This window comes from Zalophus californianus, chromosome 5 (genome assembly GCF_009762305.2).
Source record: "Zalophus californianus isolate mZalCal1 chromosome 5, mZalCal1.pri.v2, whole genome shotgun sequence".
Lineage (NCBI taxonomy): Eukaryota > Metazoa > Chordata > Mammalia > Carnivora > Otariidae > Zalophus > Zalophus californianus.
The window spans coordinates 21399660-21421989 of record NC_045599.1 but is presented as its reverse complement, the minus strand read 5'-3'; the positions used below and the strand labels follow the sequence as shown (position 1 = coordinate 21421989).

At 39.7% G+C, this 22330-nt stretch overlaps 1 pseudogene; it reads right to left on the bottom strand.

Annotated features, from left to right (window-relative positions):
• Positions 1 to 210: 210 nt before the first annotated feature.
• Positions 211 to 1433, bottom strand: LOC113929277 (annotated as a pseudogene).
• Positions 1434 to 22330: the final 20897 nt, after the last annotated feature.

Sequence of the window (22330 nt, the reverse complement as noted above, 5' to 3'; positions counted from 1 at the left end):
AGTTGTAAACTTTTTATTACAAATTAAAAATGAGGTTCTTAAAAATCTCAACTTGACCAGATATGAAACAATTTAAAAACCTTTAAAGGTGTATTGAGAAAAACCAGGTTTTTTTTTTTTTTAAAACACGTTTGTCATTACCAAAAAGAGGCGTCTCTAGGTAAAAATAATAAAAACCCCATGCTGCATAGATAATGCAGATAGTTCTATTTATCTGGTCAGTGGGCAAAAAGCAAGCACTTAAGGTCTTCAGCTCCAATCTTTTGTTCATTTCTTATTGCTGGAATTTCATCTTCATTTCTTCGTGTTGGATGACTAAACCGGATGATGGTAGAGATGGTAAGCCGGCATTTACTCAGCCCCGCCCTGCTCAGCCTCGGGAGCGGACGAATTCTCAGCTGGTGGATCGGCTGCTTTTGTCTCTTTGCCATCTTGTGGTTTAGGGTTTTCTGGGCGTCTGCGTCGGTAATTGAAGTTGCGGCGGTACCGACGTTGAGGTGGCTGCTGACCTTGGGTCTCAGCTCCTTGATTTTCCTTATCTTCCTCATTACCATCCTCTCTAGGCTGTCTTTGGCGAGGAGGACCCTGCGGAATCGTGGTCTATAACCCCGATACCTATTCTGTCTCACTGGTCTACCTTGTTCTCCTGCACCCTGGTTGTCAGCACCTTCCATCACTTCTCCCTGCACAGGAGGGTTGGAATACTGCGGTCGACGCCCATAGGGTCTCCGCATGTAGTAAGGTGGGAGCCGTCGCCTGCGGTAGGGCCGGCGCTGTTGGGCCTGGCCTTCGGGAGCACTTTCCGATCCCTCGTTCTTTTCCCCACTCTCACTATTCTGGTAATTCCGCTGGTAATTGCGTGGAGGACCCCTGCGACGTGGATAGCGTCTATACTGGTTACGATCTGCTGCATATTTACTGCCTTGCACTGGAACTCCACCAAGGCCTGTCACATTTGCTGCCTCCGCACCCTCTTCTCCTTCAACAACATCAAACTCCACAGTCTCTCCATCTCCTACACTGCGAAGGTACTTCCTGGGGTTATTCTTCTTTATGGCGGTCTGGTGTTCAAATACATCTTCCTTGGTGTCATTCCTGTTGATGAAACCATATCCGTTTCTTACATTGAACCATTTTACTGTTCCCAAAACCTTCGTTGCGATGACTTTCTTGTCCCCGCCGGCAGGCGCCGCCGATGTGAGGCCGCCCGGGCCGCCGCTCCCCGCGCCGCTGCCGGTGGTGCGGGGCTTGGTGTCGGCAGCGCTGAGGGCGGGGCGGCGGGCGGCTGCTGGGTCTCGGCCTCGCTGCTCATGGTTGCGGTGATGGTGACTGGGGCCGGCGGCGGCAGCTGCGGCTCCTCCCGGGGTGTGATGGTAACTAGGCCGGCGGCGGCGGTGGGGCTGCTCAGGGCTCTCTGGGGTCCGCTCTCCGCTCCCGCTACCGATCCAACTCTGGTTTGGTTTTAACGTTGGCTGTTATCTCTAAAAATTACTTTTTGGCTTTATTGAGTTATACAGGCCTATAACGTCCAAATTTAAGGTATATAACCTGATCGTTTGAGACACTTTTATATTGTAAAATGATCACCACAGTAGGGTTATTTAACACATCCACCATGTCACATAATTACCATTTCTTTTTTGTGGTGAGAACATTTTAAGATTTGCTCTTAGCAACTTTCAAGTATATAACACAGTATTGTTAATTTATACTCACCATGCTGTACATTAGTTCCCTAGAACTTATTCATATTATATTAACTCATATAATGTTAATTCATATTAACTGGAAGTTTGTTCCCTTTGACCATATATCCCCATTTCCCTTACCTCCTAGTCCTTGGCAACCACCATTCTACTGTCTGTTTCTGAGTTCGCCTTAATTAGAATCCACATATAAGTGATATCATACAGTATTTGTCTTTCTCTGACTTATTTCCTTAGCATAATGCCCTCTAGGTCCAACCATGTTGTGGCAATTGCCAGGATTTCCTTCTTCTTAGTGGCTAAATATTATTTCATTTTATAGATATACCACCTATTCTTTATCCATTCATTTCTCAAAGGACATTGAGGCTGGTTCCATCTTGGTTACTGTGACTAATGCTGCAATGAACATGGGCGTGCAGATATCACCTCAGGGTCCTGATATCACTTCCTCTGGATATAGACCCAGAAGTGAGTTTGATGGATCATATGTTAGCTCTACTTTTAATCTTTTGAGGGAACTCCTTACTATTTTCATAATGGCTGAACCAATTTACAGTCCCACCAATAGTGCACATGTCTTTCCTCCACATCCTCACCAATACTTGTTATGTTTTACCTTTATAATAAAAGCCATTCTAACAGGTATAAAGTGATAGTTCATTGTGGTTTTGAAATGCATTTGCATTTCACAGATAATTAGTGATTAGTAATACCTTTTCACGTACCTGTTGGCCATTTGTATGTCTTCTTTGGAAAAGTTTCTATTAAGGTCCTCTACTCACTTTTAATGAGATTATTTGGTTGTTTTTGTTGCTTGCTATTGAGCTGTGTAAGTTCCTTAAATATTTTGGACATTTTTTTAACTCTTTATGAGATATAAGTTTGCAAATGTTTTCTCACATTCTGTAGGTTGCCTTTTCATCTTGTTGACTGGTCCTTTTGCTGTGCAGATTTTTAGTTTGATGTAGTCCCCACTTATTTATTTTTGTTTTTGTTGCTTGTGCCTTTGGTGTCATATGAGAAAAATCATTGGCAAGACCAATGTCAAGGAGCCTTCCCTATGTTTTATTTTAGGAGTTTTATGGCTTTGGGTCTTATGGTCAAGGCTTTAATCCATTTTGAGGTAATTTTTGTGAGTAATCTATAATGGGAGTCCAGTTACATTCTTTTGTGTGTGATTATCCAGTTTTCCCAACACCATTTATTAAAGAGATTATTCCTTCCCCTTTGAGTACTTCTTGGCTCCTTTGTCAAATGTTAGTCAACCAAATATTCATGGATTTATCTCTGGTCTCTTCTGTTCCACTGGTTTATCTGTCTTTTTATGCCAATACTATACTGTTTTGATGACTTTATATAGATTGAAAAAAAATCAGTAAGTGTGATGTCTCGAGTTCTTTCTCAAGAATGCTTTGACTATTCGTGGTTTTTATGGTTCCATACAAATTTTAGGACTGTTTTTCTATTTCTTTGAAAAATTCCATAGAAATTTTGGTGGGGACTGCATTGAATCTAGATGGTTTGGGTGGTACAGACAGTTTAACAATATCAATTCTTCCAATCCACAAACATACATTTACTTGTACCTTCTTTAATTTCCTTCATCAGAGTCTTAGTTTTCAGTGAACCGATTTTTCACCTCTTTGGTTAAGTTTATTCTTAAGTATTTTATTGTTTTTAATGATGTTGTAAAGGTAATTATTTTTTCATTTCATTTCCAACTATTTCATCATTAGTGTATAGAGACACAAGTGATCTCTGTATGTTGCTTTTGTCTCCTGCAACTTTACTGAATTTGTTAATTGATTCTAACAGTTTTCTGATGGAGTCTTAAGGACTTTCAATATAAGATTATATTATCTGCAAACACATGAGTTTATTACTTTCTGACTGGATGTCTTTTATTTCTTTGTCTTACGTAACTACTCTAGCTAGAACTTCCAGTGTTATGTTGAATAGGAGTGGTAAGAGTAAGCACGTTTTTCTTGTTCCGGATCTTGGAGAAAAATCTTTCAACCTTTCAAACTTTCACCACTGAGTGTGATTTTAGCTGTGGGCTTGTGATATATGGTCTTTAGGTTGAGGTACATTCCTTCTATGCCAAACTTGTTGAGAAATTTTTATCATGAAAGATGTTGTATATTGTCAAACACCTTTCCTGTATCTACTGAGATGATCAAATATTTATCTTCATTCTATTAATGTGAGATATCACATTTATTAATTGCATATGTTGTAACCATCCTTGTATCCCAAGGATAAATCCCACTTGCTCATGGTGTATGGTCCCTTTAATGTGCTGCTGAATTCACTTTCATAATATTTTATTGGGAATGTTTGCATTTATATTCATCAGGAATATTGCTCTATAGTATTCTTGTCCTTATCTAACTTTGGTATCAGGGTAATGCTGGCCTTGTAAAATGAGTTTGAGAGTGTTCATCCTCTTCAATTTTTTTGAAAGAGTTTGAGAAGGATTGGAATTAATTCTTGAAATGTTTTGCTTAACTGTTTAGAAGAACTCACAAGATAGTCCTGGGCTTTTCTTTGTTTGGAAGTTTTGATTACTAAATCAATCTCCTTACAGGGTATTGGTCTAATCAGGGTTACTTCTTCATGTTTCAATCTAGGTAGGTTGTACGTTTTCGGAATTTATCCATTTTTTTCCAGGGAATCCCAATCGTTGGCATGTAATTTTTCATAGTACCCTCTTATGACCCTCTGTATTTTTGTGGTATCAGTTGTAATATCTCTTTTATTTCTAATTTTAATTAAGTCTTCTCTCATTTTTACACAGTATGCTAACTAAAAGCTTGTCAATTTTATCTTTTTAAAAAGCTCACTCTAGTTTCATTGGTCTTTTCTATTGTTTTCTGGTCTGTATTTTATTTATTTCTGCTCTGATATTTGTCATTTCCTTGCTTCCATTAACTTTGGGCTCAGTTTGTTCTTTTTTCCAGTTCCTTGAGATGAAAAGTTAGATTGAGATTTTTCTTTTTTCTTAATGTAAGCATCTATCACCATAAATTTCCCTTTAGGGCTGCTTTTGCTGCATCCCATAAAGTTTAGAATGATGTGTTTCCATTTTTATGTTTCAAGATATTTTCTTATTTCCCTTTTGATTTCTTCTTTGACCCATTGGTTATTCAGGAGTGTGTTGTTTGATTTCCACACACATGTGAATTTTCTAGTCTTCCTCCTGATACCGATTTCTACTTTCAAGCCACTGTGGTAGAAAAAGATATTTTCTATGATTTCAGTCTTCTTAAATTTGCCAAGACTTGCTTTGTCACCTATCATATGATCCATGTGCATTTAAGAAAAATATGTATTCATAGTTATTGGATAGTATGTTCTATACATGTGTCTATTAGGTCTATTTGACCTAAAGTATAATTCAAGTCCAATATTTCCTTATGATTTCCTGTCTGGATGATCTATCCATTGTTGAATGTGAGGGTATTGATGTCCCCAAATATTACTGTGTTATTATTTCTCCTTTCAGATCTGTATTTGCTTAATATATGTAGGTGCTCCAATGTTGGGAACACATATATTTACAAGTGTTTTATCCTTTTGATGAATTGACCTGTTTATCGTTATATGATGACTTTGTCTCTTGTTACACTTTTTGGCTTAATGTCTATTTTGTCTGACATAAATACAACCACCTCTGCTTTCTTTCAGTTTCCAGTTACACTGAATATCTTTCTCCATCCCTTCACTTTCAGCCTATCTGTGTCCCTAAAAATGAAGTGAATCTCCTGTAGACAGCATGTAGTTGGGTCTTCTTTTTTCTTTTAAATCCATTCAGCCATATTGGGGAAAAGATGGTGGAGGGGTAGGAGACCCTATTCCAACCAGTCCCCGGAATTGAGCTGGATATCTACCCGACCACTAGGAACACCCACGAAATCAGCCTGAGATGTAAAAAGATAGATCTGGATCTCTACAAACAGAATATTGCAGGCAGTTGGTTTTGAGGCATGAAGCAGGGAGCCATGATTACACAGGCACATATTGGAAGATAAATGGAATGGGGAGGGAGCCGTGGGGATCCTGCACCACCTGTGAGCAATAGCCTCCTGCACTGGGGACGGGGCACAGACTCACAGACCAGTAGCGACAGGGAAAGGACTTTAGGGCAGCCCGCCAGACTGAAACCTGGAGCAGCGGGGCCGACATGTGAACTGGGGGCGGCTGGTGGTTTTAGAAGCACAAAGGGCAGAGGCGTGCCCCGACCTGAAGGCGAGGACTGAGAGCCCCGCTGAGGGGCACACAACCCAGGATGCTGCAGTTTATAACAGCACAGACAGAAACGGAGATAGTGTGGCCTGGAGAGCTTACTGAAGAACAGACTGCGATCTCTCTGCTCTGAGGCAGAGGGTTGGAAACGGTCTCTTCTGCTCTGACTTTCGGAAGAGACACAGAAAGCTGCCAAGGAAAGCCGCCAGAGAACAAAAGCCCCCCAAAACCGGTTTTCACTGAGCCCATCCCCCCCCCACAGGGGGCAGGGCAACTCTGCCCAAAGAGGGTTGCTTGAGTAATGGTGTGGCAGGCCCCTCCCCCATAAGACAGGTTGGGAGAACAAGAGGCCAGCAACCTTAAGGTCCCTATAAAACAGGTGTATCTTTCTCGGGTTATGGTCAATAATCTGGACTCTGTACACTCCCTCAATCACCCCTCAACAGAATGACTAGGAGGAGGAACCCCCAAAATAAGAAAGACTCAGAGACTGTGACCTCTGCCACAGATTTACAAATGGATACAGATGTAACCAAGATGTCGGAAAGGGACTTCACGGTGACAGTTATGAAGACAATAGATAGGATGGAGAAAAAGATTAATGGCAACATAGAGTCTCTAAGGGCAGAAATGAAAGCTGAATTGGCAGATCTTAAAAATGCTGTCAATGAGATCCAATCTAATCTAGATACTCTAACAGCCAGGGTAAATGAGGCAGAAGAATGAATTGGTGATCTAGAAGACCAATTGATAGAAAAGAAGGATAAAAAGGAGGCCAGGGAGAAACAACTCAAAATCCATGAAAACAGAATCAGAGAAATAAGTGACACCATGAAACGTTCCAATGTCAGAATAAGTGGAATCCTGGAGGGAGTGGAGAGAGAGGACTAGAAGATATATTTGAGCAAATCGTAGCTGAGAACTTCCCTAATCTGGGGAATGAAACAAACATTCATGTCCTAGAGGCAGAGGACCCCTCCTAAGATCAAGGAAAACAGACCAATGCCCCGGCATGTAATAGTAAAACTTGCAAACCTTAGAACCAAGAAAACCATCTTAAGGGCAGTTAGGGGGAAGAGATTCCTTATGTACAGAGGGAGGAACATCAGAATAACGACAGACCTATCCACAGAGACCTGGCAAGCCAGAAAGGGCTGGCAAGACATAGTCAGGGTACTAAATGAGAAGAACATGCAGCCAAGAATACTCTATCCAGCAAGGCTGTCATTTAGAATGGATGGAGAGATGCAGAGTTTCCAAGACCGGCAGAAACTGAAAGAATATGTGACCACTAAGCCGGCCCTGCAAGAAATATTAAGGGGGGTTCTATAAAAGGAGAAAGACACCAAGAGTGATGCAGAACAGAAATTTACAGAGATAATCTATGGAAACAAGGACTTCACAGGCAACATGATGACAATAATTCATATCTTTCAATAATCACTCTTAACGTGAATGGCCTAAATGCTCCCATAAAATGGCACAGGGTTGAAGATTGGATAAAAAGGCAGTACTCATCCATATGCTGTCTACAAGAGACTCATTTTGAACCTAAAGATACATCCAGACTGAAAGTGAAGGGATGGAGATCCATCTTCCATGCCAACGGACCTCAAAAGAAAGCTGGGGTAGCAATTCTTATATCCGACAAATTAGATTTTAAGCTAAAGACTGTAGTTAGAAACACAGAAGGACACTATATCATTCTTTAAAGGTCTATCCAACAAGAAGATCTAACAATTGTAAATATCTATGCCCCCAACATGGGAGCAGCCAACTACATAAGCCAACTGTTAACCAAAATAAAGAGTCATATTGATAATAATGTTAATTGTAGGAGACTCAATACTCCACGCTCAGCAATAGACAGATCATCTAAGCAGAAAATCAACAAAGAAACAAGAGCTTTGAATGACACACTGGACCAGATGAACTTCATAGATATATACAGAACATTCCACCCTAAAACAACAGAATACTCATTCTTCTCAAACACACATGGAACTTTCTCCAGAATAGACCACATACTGGGTCACAAATCAGGGCTCAACTGATACCAATTGAGATTATTCCCTGCATATTCTCAGACCAACCATAATGCTTTAAAGCTGGAACTCAATCACAAGAAAAAATTTGGAAGAAACTCAAACTCTTGGAAGCTAAAGACCACTCTACTCAAGAATGTTTGAGTCAACCAGGAAATCAAAGAACTTAAACAATTCATGGAAACCAATGAGAATGAAAACACATTGGTCCAAAACCTACGGGATAATGCAAAGGCAGTCCTAAGCGGGAAATACAAAGCCATCCAAGCCTCACTCAAAAAAATAGAAAAGTCCCGAATTCACCAACTAACTTTACACCTTAAAGAACTGAAGAAAAAGCAACAAACGATGCCTAAGCCACGAATTAGAAGAGAAATAATTAAGGTTAGAGCAGAGATCAATGAATTAGAAACCAGAAACACAGATCAGATCAACGAAACTAGAAGCTGGTTCTTTGAAAGAATTAATAAGTTTGATAAACCACTGGCCAGACTTATCCAAAAGAAAAGAGGAAGGACTAAAATTAATAAAATTATGAGTGAAAGGGGAGAAATCACAACTAACATCAAGGAAATAGAAACAATTATTAGAAATTATTGTCAACAACTATATGCCAATAAATTAAGCAACCTGAAAGAAATGGATGCCTTCCTGGAAACCTATAAACTACCAAGACTGAAATAGGAAGAAACTGAAAACCTGAATAGGCCAATAACCACTAATGAGATTGAAGCAATGATCAAAAACCTCCCCAAAAACAAGAGTCCAGGCCTGATGGATTCCCTGGGGAATTCTACCAAACATTCAAAGAAGAAATAATACCTATTCTCCTGAAGCTGTTTCAAAAAATTGTAACAGAAGGAAAGCTTCCAGACTCAATCTTTGAGGCCAGCATTACCTTAATCGCTAAACCAGGCAAAGACCCCATCAAAAAGGAGAATTTCAGACCGATATCCCTGATGAATATGGATTAAAATTCTCAACAAAATCTTAGCTAATAGGATCCAACACTACATTAAAGGATCATCCACTGATTTATCCCCGGGGTACAAGGGTGGTTCAACATTTGCAAATCAATCAATGTGATGGAACACATTAATAAGAGGAGAGAGAAGAACCATATGGTCTTCTCAATTGATGCAGAAAAAGCATTTGACAACATACAGCATCCTTTCCTGATTAAAACTCTTCAGAGTATAGGGACAGAGGGAACATTCCTCAATTTCATAAAATCCATCTATGAAAAAACCACAGCAAATATCATGCTCACTGGGGAAAAGCTGAGAGACTCTCCCTTAAGATCAGGAACACGACAAGGATGCCCACTCTCGCCACTATGGTTCAACATAGTACTAGAAGTCCTAGCAACAGCAATCAGACAACAAAAAGAAATAAAGGGTATTCAAATTGGCAAAAAAGAAGTCAAACTCTCTCTCTTTTTATGTGGAAAACCCAAAATACTTCACCCCCAAATTACTAGAACTCATACAGCAATTCAGTAATGTGGCAGGATACAAAATCAATGCACAGAAATCAGTTGCTTTCTTATACATTAACAATGCAACTGTAGAAAGAGAAATTAGAGAATCGGTTCCATTTACAATAGCACCAAAAACCATAAGATACCTCAGAATAAACCTAACCAAAAGAGGTAAAGGACCTATACCATAGGAAATACAGAACACTCATGAAAGAATTGAAGAAGACACAAAAAGATGGAAAAACATTCCATGCTCATGGACTAGAAGAATAAACATTGTTAAAATGTCTATGCTACCCAGAGCAATCTATACCTTCAATGCCATGCCGATCAAAATTCCAATGATATTTTTCAAAGTGCTGGAACAAACAATCCTAAAATTTGTATGGAATCAGAAAAGACCCCAAACTGCCAAGGAAATGTTGAAAAAGAAAAACAAAGCTGGGGGCATCACGCTGCCTGATTTCAAACTATATTACAAAGCAGTGGTCACCAAGACAGCATGGTACTGGCACAAAAACAGACATATAGACCAATGGAAGAGAATAGAGAGCCCAGATATGGACCCTCAACTCTATGGTCAAATAATCTTCGACAAAGCAGAAAAAAATAGGCAATGGAGAAAAGACAGTCTCTTCAATAAACAGTCCTGGGAAAATTGGACAGCTATATAGAGAGGAATGAAACTCAACCATTCTCTAACACCATACACAAAGATAAACTCAAAATGGATGAAAGACCTCAATGTGAGACAGGAATCCATCAAAATCCTAGAGGAGAACATAGGCAATAACCTCTTCGACATCGATCACAGCAACTTCTTTCAAGATTCATCTCCAAAGACAAGTGAAACAGAAGCAAAATTGAACTTTTGGGACTTCACTAAGATAAAAAGCTTCTGCACAGCAAAGGAAACAGTCAACAAAACAAAGAAGCAACCCACAGAATGGGAGAAGATATTTGCAAATGACTACAGACAAAGGGCTGCTCCAAGATCTATAAAGAACTTCTCAAACTCAACACCCAAAAAACAAATAATCAAGTCAAAAAATGGGCAGAAGACATAAAGAGACACTTCTCAAAAGAAGACATACAAATAGCTAGCAGACACATGAAAAAATGTTCATCATCATTAACCAACAGGGAAATTCAAATCAGAAACCACCTTACACCAGTTAGAATGGAAAAAACTGACAAGGCAAGAAACAACAAATGTTGGAGAGGTTGTGGAGAAAGGGGAACGCTCTTACACTGTTGGTGGGAATGCAAGTTGGTACAGCTACTTTGGAAAACAGTGTGGAGGTGCCTCAAAAAATTAAAAATAGAGCTACCCTATGACCCAGCAATTGCACTACTGGGTATTTACCCCAAAGACACAGATGTAGTGAAAAGAAGGGCCATATGCACCCCACTGTTTATAGCAGCAATGTCCGCAATAGCCAAACTGTGGAAAGAGGCGAGATGCCCTTCAACAGATGAATGAATAAAGAAGATGTGGTCCGTATATACAATGGAATAATCCTCAGCCATCGGAAAGGATGAATACCCAACTTTTACATCAACATGGATGGGACTGGAGGAGATTGTGCTAAGTGAAATAAGTCAAGCAGAGAAAGTCAATTATCGTATGGTTTCACTTATTTGTGGAACCTAAGGAATATAATGGAGAACATGAGAGGGAGGAAGGGAAAAATGAAGGGGGTGAAATCAGAGGGGGAGATGAACCATGAGAGGTTATGGACCCCGAGAAACAAACTGAGGGTTTTAGAGGGGAGGGAGGGTGGGGGATGGGTTAGCCCAGTTTTGGGTATTAAGGAGGGCATGTACTGAATGGAGCGCTGAGTGTTATACGAAAACAATGAATCATGGAACACGACATCAAAAACTAATGATGTACTGTATGGTGACTAACATAACATAGTAAAAATAAAATTAAAAATAAAATTAAATAAATCCATTCAGCTACTTTATACCTTTTCAAAAAATGGTTCTCTTTGACCTCATTACGCATAGCTGGGGAAACTGGGTGCTTACTCATATGCTTGCATTTTCTCTGAGGAAGAAATGATTGTCTGAGAAAGTCTCTCTTGGTAGTAGTGAACTGAGCTACCTTGGGAGAGGGGTGACCTGGGTGAAGTCAAACTGTTCCTCTTACTATCTATAATACATCTAATCTTTATGTATATATTTTTTCTCTAACAGTATGCTGGAACTTCTCCAGTGTACTTCTGGACTTATCCAAGGACTCTCTCATCTATGGGTGACTGTCTAAGTCAGTGTTCTCCAGAAGATCCTGGACCGTGACTATGTGGGGCTAATACAAGTTCATGGGTCACCTGAGGGTCCACATTCAGGACCAAGGTCTGCCTATTACCTGATGCACAGGTGGGTGATACCCTTCATCCATCCTTTGAGATATGGTGTGGACCCTACAGCTCCTCCAAAGTCACTTTTTTCCACGGATTGATGCCAAATTTTTGGTGGTGGTGGGCACATAATGACGAGGATCATATTTGGCCCTCTTGCTGACATCCTGTGACCCACAGTCAGAAATACATTTTTCATCATGATCAAATTCATATTTTATATATAATTGGAACAAGTTTCATGAAACAACAGTGACTCTTACTGTATGTAAGGTCCTCTGATATTCTCGATTCTAGTACTTCTCAAACTTTAATGTGCATGTTAATCAGCTAGAGGTTCTGTTAATATATGATTCTGATTCAATATTTTGGGTGAGGCCTACATTTTAACCAACTCCTATGTGGATGTTTCTGTTTCTCAGACACACCTTGAGCAGCGAAATTCGATTTCATTTTATTTAAATGTGACATTACTTTTATGACTCTTGGATGTATCTGGGCTGCCTGTTTCTGAAAGCAGTGCTGGCCTATTTCCTGGTGTAATACTATGCTTGCAGAAGCTCTTGAAACAACAACTGACCTATCTGGGATATTTGTATAAAAGTAGACTTCGTGTGGGATGGTATCGTGCTTGGAAGCAGTTCAACAGGAAATCGGCTTCACCTTTCACACACCAAGATCAGAAAATGTTTAGAAGACATGGATATCTTTCCGACATTGCTTTTTAAAATTGTAACATTTGACACAATAAATACACCTAATTTGGAATAAATAAATCTATGCAATCTGCATAATGAGGACTCTCATCACTGTGTGCAAAAGGAAAGTTAGAGAAGATGACCAGAAGGGACTGTGGCAATGATAGGAGTATTTTTTAAAAACCCACTATTTCCTGTGGTGTGATCTCCTTTTGTCCACAATATGAATGCTTGCTGTGTCAGACAAGGTTCTTTTCCTCGAGCAATAAAAGTCAACTCTGACTAACCTCATAAAACGAAACTGGGGGAGGCCATTAAGGGGGTCCAAAACAGATGGGAAACTGTGAGACCAAATGTCAGAGGCCTGGGCAACTGGGGCCCCAGCAAGACCTCCGGAAGAGCCCACCCTTGCCCTGCCACTCAGCAGCAGGCACATATCCCCTCTTCAGCCAGAATTGGCCATCCAGCATGGAACCCAGCAGCAACCGCTAAGCAGGATATGTTGGTCCTTACCTGATTCCTCCTTCGGGACCCCAACACTCTAGACAAGATAGAAAAGATGGACCCTAAAGATGAAGGAAGAAAAAGTAGAGGAGGAAGAAGAAAGCAAAGCACACCAAATTCTTCAAGGCAGGACCATTTGCACTACTGGTCAGACCTGGTCCGGGTGAGGGGAAGGGCGTCACAATGGATTTGAGATTCAAGCTGTAAACTGGATCACTTTGGCCTTGATGTTGTGAAACCTCAAAGCGTCTGGGATGTGACAAGAGCTACCCAAGATGTTGTGAAGGGGCAGAAAACAGCTCTTCATCAAAACACACCTGAAAACAGTGTTGGAAAAATAAAATAGAAGGGTTTCATGTTAATATCCTGCTGAGTTCAGACTCTCCAATAAAAGAAACAGACTTGGAGTAGTTTAAATAGAAAGGGAATTCACTAAGAAGCTACTGGGTGTTCACAGTAAAACACTAGGAAGGCTGGAGGGAAAGGTAGGGAAGGGATTTAGGGACAGAGTGAGGTTCTGCACCCAGAGCGAAAATCACTCCTCAGAGCTGGTCTGGGGAAGCCCTGCTCCACCATGGATGACCAGATGCTGGAGGTCTTAGCACAAACACCTCCAGCCCTGGATCCTGACCAGGCAACTACCACTCCAATGTGGATGGGATGTTGCTGCTTCCCCTGAGCTGCAAAAAGAAATCTCTATTGTCCCAGTTCCCAAATCAAAGACTAGGGCACATGTAACTCATTGGCTGAACCTAAAGTCACATGTCCAAGGCCCAGTTGCAAAAGTGTCTGAAACAGTAAGTGGTTATCCTTTGTGTTTCTATCTTGAAAGGAAGCCTCTTCCTGTAATCAAGTCTGCCAAGCAGGATTACTATTAGCGTCTCTGATGCTTTGTGCAACTGAGGGAAATGCCCACCTCTGGTTGACAAAATTATTCTTTCCCTTCTCCAGTGATTCCAGGCCACTGTCAGGATTTGGGAGCAGAGCATACTTGACTTTTAGCTCCACCTGACCACTCTGCTGGAGTCTTTGTGCAGAGCACACATCCAACAGCTGTATGCAGTAGCCCTGCTGTTAAGGTGAATGTTTATCCAACACAGAAAGGGGGTGTATTTTTTTTTATTTTTTTTATTTTTTTTTATTGCTATGTTAATCACCATATATTACATAATTTGTTTTGGTGTAGTGTTCCATGATTCATTGTTTGTTCATAACACCCAGTGCTCCATGCAGAATGTGCCCTCTTTAATACCCATCACCAGGCTAACCCATCCCCCTACCCCCCTCCCCTCTAGAACCCTCAGTTTGTTTTTCAGAGTCCATCATCTCTCCTGGTTCGTCTCCCCCTCTGACTTACTCCCCTTCATTCTTCCTCTCCTGCTATCTTCTTCTTTTTCTTTTTTCTTAAAATATGTTGCGTTATTTGTTTCAGAAGTACACATCTGTGATTCAACAGTCTTGCACAATTCACAGCGCTCATTGTAGCACATATCTTCCCCAATGTCTATCACCCAGCCACCCCATCCCTCCCACCCCCGACCACTCCAGCAACCCTTAGTTTGTTCCTGAGATTAAGAATTCCTCATATCAGTGAGGTCATATGATACATGTCTTTCTCTGATTGACTTATTTCACTCAGCATAACACCCTCCAGTTCCATCCACGTCATTGCAAATGGCAAGATCTCATTCCTTTTGATGGCTGCATAATATTCCATTGTGTATATATACCACACCTTCTTTATCCATTCATCTGTCGATGGACATCTTGGCTCTTTCCACAGTTTGGCTATTGTGGACATTGCTGCTATAAACATTGGGGTGCACGTACCCCTTCGGGTCCCTACATTTGTATCTTTGGGGTAAATACCCAGGAGTGCAATTGCTGGATCGAATGGTAGCTCTAATTTCAACTGTTTGAAGAACCTCCATACTGTTTTCCAGAGTGGTTGCACCAGCTTGCATTCCCAACAACAGTGTAGGAGGGTTCGAAAGGGGGTGTATATTAAGGAAGATACCCAGCTTAGAAATATGGTTAACTGGTAATGTGCATGTAGCTTGATAAAGACCAGTGGATAAAGACCAGTTTCATGAGAGCTTGATAAAGACCAATGCTCTCATGAAACCAAGGCAAGTGAACAAAAGCTAGGCAAAAATTGGACTGTGGTAAGTCATCATTTAATGTGAAATTGAATCACCATCACTAGGAGAGTCTCTCTTCACCATGTATGGAATTTGGCCTCCAATGAATGGAAACACAAAGTGATATTGGCCCAGGGTGGGCATATCTGAATCATCATGCACAATTACTTGGGACCATTAAAAATTTAAATCGGTATAGTATATTGACATCAACTCCCCCACCTGGTTCATGAAATGACTATCTCATGCTTAACAAAAGGGGAGAAGATTTATGGGGAAAAGTTACATATTTTCATGTTAAAACAAATAATCATTTGTTCACAATTACAATAATTTAAGTATCTGCAAGAAAAGGTATGTATTATTTTAATACTGTATAATAATCTATATAAAAACTTTTTGGCCAAGTTCCATTATGAAATTAAAAGTAGACACTCTTAAGTTATTCCCATTTTTATCCTGAAAATTGTAGAAATAGTAAAGATAAGCAAATTGATCAGATCATTCCATACTGATTAGTCAGGCCAGGGGGAAGTAGATGTGATTCAATAAAACCCTCCTAATCAGATCAATTCCACATGCATGTATTACACAGTGAGTGCAGCTAGGTTGGTAGATTTTATACATACTATGTCTGGAGTATCCTTCTACAGCGGAGTAGTGGATTGAAAGTCCATTTGGAGGCAAGTGAAGGCAGAATGGAAAAAGGCATTTGACACAGAGTATTGACAACTTTTCCAAATTGTGTTCTAAACTGCAACAGAAAAATGAGACCGTAATCATGGAGGATCAAAGAAAGGTTTTCTAAAGTGGGAGGTATTACTGTTTTTGTACCTTGTTGGCAATCACCCAGTGGAGAGCTGTGTAGGTAGGAAAGTGGCTCACTATCACTCTAACACTACTGAGAGTTCCCGGCTATTTTATTTTTCTTATTTACTTTTTTTAGAGAGAAAGTGTGTGCGAGTGGGGGGTAGGGGGTGAGGGGCAGAGAGAGAGAGAAATCTTAAGCAGGCTCCACATCCAGCGCAGGCAGGGCTCCACGCTGGGCTCCATCTCACAACTCTGACATAATGACCTGATTGTCGGAGCCTTAACCAACTGAGCCACCTAGGTGCCCCTAGCTATTTTTGCCACCATCCATCATGAGAACGCTTCATCTTGCAAAAGTGAGACTCTGTACCCATTAAATATGAACTACCCCATTTCCCTTTCTCCTAGCCTCTGGCAACCACCATTCTATTTTCTCTCTATGAATGTAACCATTCTCGATACACAGGTGGAATCATACAGTACTTGTCTTTGGGGGATTGGTGTATTTCACTTAGCCTAATGTCCTCAAGGTTCATTCATATTGTGGGATGTGTCAGGATTTCCTTCCTTTTTAAGGCTGAATGGTATTGCACTGTATGTATATCCATACCTTGAAAACCATTCATCTGTGGATGGAAACTTGGATGAATTCCGCCTTTTAGCTCTTTTATATAACACTACTATGAGCATAGGTTTACACATATTTTTTAGAGACTCTGCTTTCAATTTTTCAGGATAAATACCCAAAGGTAGAATTGCTAGATTATATGGTAATTCTGTTTTTACTTTTTCTAAGAACAGCAACACTGTTTTCCATGTGACTGCACCATTTTACACCCCCACCAATGGTCCACAAGGCTTCCAATATCTCCACATCCTGCCGACACTTGGTATTCCTGCCCCACCCATTTTTTGCTATTAGCTACTCTATAGGTGTGAGGTGGTTTGTCATTGTGCTTTTGATTTGCATTTTTTCACGTTGGGCATCTCTTCATGTGCTGTTGGTAATTTGTATCTTCTTTGGAGAAATGTCTATTCAAGTTCTTCACCCATTTTTTTTTTAATTTGATTGTTCTTGTTAAGTTATAAGAGTTCTTTATATATTCTGCTCTCCTCTTGCTCACTCCAGCCCGGACACACTGATCTCCTTTCTTTTCTTCAAAAACACCAGGGATTATTCTCCCTTAGGCTCCATGCTATTCCCTCTCCCTGGCATGTACAGCTTCTCTCTTTCATCTCTTTCATTTCTAACTCAAATAGTGCCTTCTCAGTGAGACTTCCTATCAAATATTGCAACTCATCTCTGCTCCCCCAACATACCTAATCCCCTTTAAAATGCTCCATATTTTGGAGCACCTGGGTGGTTCAGTTGGTTAAGCGTCTGACTTGGGCACAGGTCATGATCTCAGGGTCCTGGGATTGAGCCCCGCATCAGGTTCCCTGCTCAGTGGAAAGCCTGCTTCTCCCTCTCCCTGCTGCTCCTCTTCCCCCTGCTTGTTCTCTCTCTGTCAAATAGATAAATAAAATCTTTAAAAAAATACTCTACATTTTTATATTGCTTTCACCTTATAATATCCTATATAATCTACTTACTCATTATGTTTATTTTTTGCTATCTGTCTTTTCCCCATCAGAATATAAGCTTTTCAAGGGCAGGGATCTCTATTTGGTTTACTGATATATCTCAAGCACCAAGCAATGTCCTTGTGCATACTAATGTCTCAAAAATAGTGAATACATTTTAAACACAGTTTTATAACTTAGTAGAGCGTTTTTATTTTCCACTTGGAAGTTATCTTTTTTAAGTAGAAAATTATCTTAAAAGCATAGCATTCTCAACATGAATTTCTTTCAATCATTTAACACATTTGCCCAAACCACAGAGTTGCACAAATATGGCTCTCAGTAAATTCTGTTTCATCTCTCAGATTATAACGATCTCACTCTTACTATAAAAGAAAAGGAGGAGGAGATGAAGATAAAGAATTAATTAATCAAAGCCTTTAACTTTTCTGAAAACCCAGGGAATTTTTATCAGCCTCCTTTGTTATTTATCTAACCTACCTCTCTGGAATATTAATATTAAATCCTGAGATCTGCCACTTTACATGGCCATGATGTATTCACACACGTGAAGAGGAAGTGCCCCCCAAAGAGTCTTTCCTGATACTTCTTGTACACTAATTCACTTTGTGTGAAGCTTGGAGCTTTCACATTCGGGAACAACATTCACATTAAATCAAGAGAAGATGGTTTCACTAAAATGTAGCGCTTCATAGCTTTTTTTCATAATACATTAAGAGGATAGTTATGTTTATATGACATATTGGGACCAATAAGGGAATTGGAGCCCTTTGCAAGGCTCCTCTGGTGACCCCCAGCCTGCTCAGCCACCCTTAGGTCATCGGGTGACCCACCGGGTGGGGAGCTCTACTGCGCAACATGATATCAAAGGAAGTCAATTCTTAGCAATGGTAGGTGAAACCAATCTTCTATGATAGACATGGGTTACAACTTCAAATTGTTTCCTTCACCAGATACTCTAACAAACATACCTCCTCTCAAACTTTCAAATCAACAATCCTTTGAATCTTGAAAATAAACATTTGAATCTTGTGGGAAAGCTTCTCACCTCTTCTGCGGTGTTTATGTCTGGTGACACTCAGCCCACCACCCAGCTTTAAAAACTTTTCTATCTCCCTTATATTGCAGAAGCTGGAAGCCTCAGAGGTAGATTTCTCTGACACCCTAGCCAGCAGAGTTCTGAATGCATGTTTAGGCTCCGTCTTACAAATAAACTCACATAATACCTGAAAGACAGCAGGGAGGCCCAAGTCATTTTTCTTCTTTCTCTGGGAGCTGTAGAAGGCATAGCATGGGCCTTTCAAATGTGAGTTTCTGGAGTGGCTTCTGCTTCCCTTCCCATTCTCCCCATCTTGGAGCTATGAACTACCAGGAGATGTACAGGAGTTTCCTGCATGTTCATGACTCTGGCAAACAGAGGCTCTCTGATCTTCCATGGTGATGTGCCAAAAAGTTAGTGATGGCCCCTTGCCTAACCCTTCTTCAGCCCCCGGAATGGGGCTGTGAGCACCTGAGTCCTTGTATTAAGACCTCAAAATACACCGTTTTATGTTCTTGTCTGAGCCGTCAATGAAACATTCTCCTGAGGAAATAAATCTAGAACCTCCACTTTTTGATAGAAGACATTTAACAAACATACAACTTTCACTTTTGTTTTATGGTAACAGGTATGTTAATATTCTCTAAACTTTTCTCTGATCTATTAAATACGATGTAATGGCTAGCAAAGTGTTCTCGGCTCATGTTTTAACAGGCTCCCATTATTTAAATTGCCTATGATACTACCAAAAGGACTATGGTTTCTGCCCCAGGGGCTTTTTAGCTGAGAGTAAATTAAAGAATCCCAGGCTTTTAATGTTCTGTTTCTGCACTACCCCAAACACACGAGCAAAAAGTGAAAGGGAGGTGGATCTCTAAATGAAAATCAAGGGCTGTTTCTAGAAAAAAAATTGTGAATGAATTTAGGAAAGCAAATATTCACTACCACTTAAGTACTTAAAAATAAAAGTAATCTTTAATGTGTCCATTACATCAAAACAAATTACAAAGAGATAAAAGATTTAAGCGTTAAAAGAAATGACCCATTAAGATTCTAGAAGATTGTCTCAGTAACTATTTTTTTAAAAGTCTAATTTAAGAAAACATTTTCTGAGTGTGACATCAAAGGCAAAAACTGCTAAAAGAAAGTTAGGTTTTTCAAAACTATTTTCATTTTGTGAGCTTTAAAATACATCAAAATTAGAAACAATAGCACTGATTAGCTAGATTTAACTATTGTTTACATTGTGCCACTGTTACTTCATCTCTGTTTTTTATTCTTTCATTCCAGAGTAAATGAAAAACGTCAAGATTTTCCTTCTAAATGCTTCAGCACACATCTCCAAAGAGTTAGAACATAGTCTGACAAAACCACAATACCTTGCTCACACCTAACAAAATTGACAATAATTCCATTATGTCATTTAATATCTAGTACCTAATATCTCTCCCCCTACTTTTTTTGGCCCATGACACCAACTTTTCTAAGAGTTCAGAGTGGTTTTCTTACAGAAGATACACATTCTACACCGATTATTTCGTTATAGTCTTATCTCATATAACTTAAGATTGTTAGTTTCTGTTCTGACAAAAAGGGGAAAATTGAGACAGATATCCAGAGCTGTCTCATAGAACTTCCTACAATGATGGACATGTTCTATGGCTACGCTGTTCATCATGGAAACCACTGTCACATGGTTATTCAGCACTGGAAGTACAGTTCCTATGACGGAGGAACTAAATTTTAATTTAATTTAATTACTTTAAGCTTTAAATTTAAGTAGCCACATGTGGCTAGTACCCACTGGATCATATGTCTAACATGAAAGTGGATATAATATGAGGCACCCGGTGACACAGTCAGTTGGGCATCTGACTCTTGATTTCGGCTCAGGTCTGATCTCGTGGTCATGAGATCGAGCACAGAGTCTGCTTGGGTTTCTCTCTCCATCTCCCTCTGCCCTCCCCCCACACCCTCTCTCTAAAATAAATAAATAAATCTTTTTTAAAAAGTAGATATAATGTACCTATGTTTTGCCTGTACATAGCAGGTATTTGATAAATATTGGTCTTCCTCCCTTTCAAATACATACTTTTGAACATGCTATGTAATATATTTTCATAGAGACTTGAATGAGACTGTATGTTTGACTTTAGTGTGACTAAAACCTTATCAACAGCAGAGAAGTAAAGGCCTTTGTTCACCTCAGGAAGCTTCATGATCAGCACCAATTGCTATAGTTATCTGGTTATATTCATGATCCACATTTTTAAAAACCTCATATAGTGGAGTCATTCTACCATCTGTATCTGCATCTTTAACATATATACATAAGCTTAAGAGTTACAAGTCACATTTCCTGATATAGCCAACCTTGTACATTCACTTTCCTTTCAAATTGTTTATAGTATGTGGTTAAGGCTGGTTAGATGAAATGAGGACAGTAAAATTCAATCCTGGAACTCTTATTCCAACTTAGAAGAAAGATCTCTTTTCCCACGGGCTTAAAGCTTTAAAAGATTGAAACTGGAGCTCCTGAGAGCCTGCCTGAAAGCAAGTACAACACAGAAAAAAAGTAGAAATGAGACTTAGAGAGAAAGAGTTCCTCTCGGCCCCTGGATCCAACCATCTCTGCAGCAGACAATGCTGAATGAGGAGGATCCGGTCTCTATGTGTCAATTTTATAAGCTGACAAATTCCTTGGTTTTCCTAAGCCAGTTAGAATAGTATTTCTTTCTGTGTTTTGTACCTGAAAGCTTGCTGTCAAAATTTAACAACCAAGAGAGCACAGATTTTGGAATCAGACAAACTGGATTCTAATACATCTGTGATCCAGTGTCTACATCTAGAGATACTGGGATAATTATGCCTTCCTCTCAGGCCTGTCATGAAGACTAGATGAGATAGTATGATGTGCATGGGAGAGACATTCTGAATGTGCTAGTTCCCATTTTTAAATTTCCCCAGAGCTGTAACGATGTCATACTCTTGAGTCCTCAAACACTGTTTTCCTTTTCTATCCATCACTTAAAAGTTTTCCATTTATACCCAGATATAATGTGAACCTTAATTAAAAGTTAATTTTAATTTAATTAAAAATTGAGAGAGGCATTTTCTACAACAGGTGATGGAATGTTCCCCATCTAGTTTTATAAGGCAATCAGTTCAGGGAGCAATCATAATTGTCTTTTCAGGTAAGATGGACTCAAAATGATGGCTGTGAATTTGTGTTGCTCTTCACACTCTATTCCTTTCGAGTTTCTGTCATCCAGATAATGGGGATTTAATCTTGCACAGGCTTTGGTCATACAGTGCAGTTTCCCTTACCTTCTTAAATGTAACCATGTGTAGAATCTCCTCTATTGGCACGGAAGATTTACTCACCTTTTATAATCATACTGGATTTAAGTTAAGTAGCTTGATAATCAGAAAGAATGTAATTAGCTAATCATTTACAGGATTACCTAGGCTAAAAATAGACACAGTAAAATACAGTAAGTATGTTTATGCCCACCTAATTCTGTGCATTAATAAAGGTGATCAGATTATACAAATCAAATGAATTTCCAACAAAATATCCCTGACATGGAGGATTAGAAATATATTTAAGCTAAATTTAGAATTCAGGAAAAGCAATCCCACAGCTTAGTTTCCATTATTATTTTTTCCGTTCAACTAAGCTCTTAAGCTGAATAAATTAAAGTCTCCA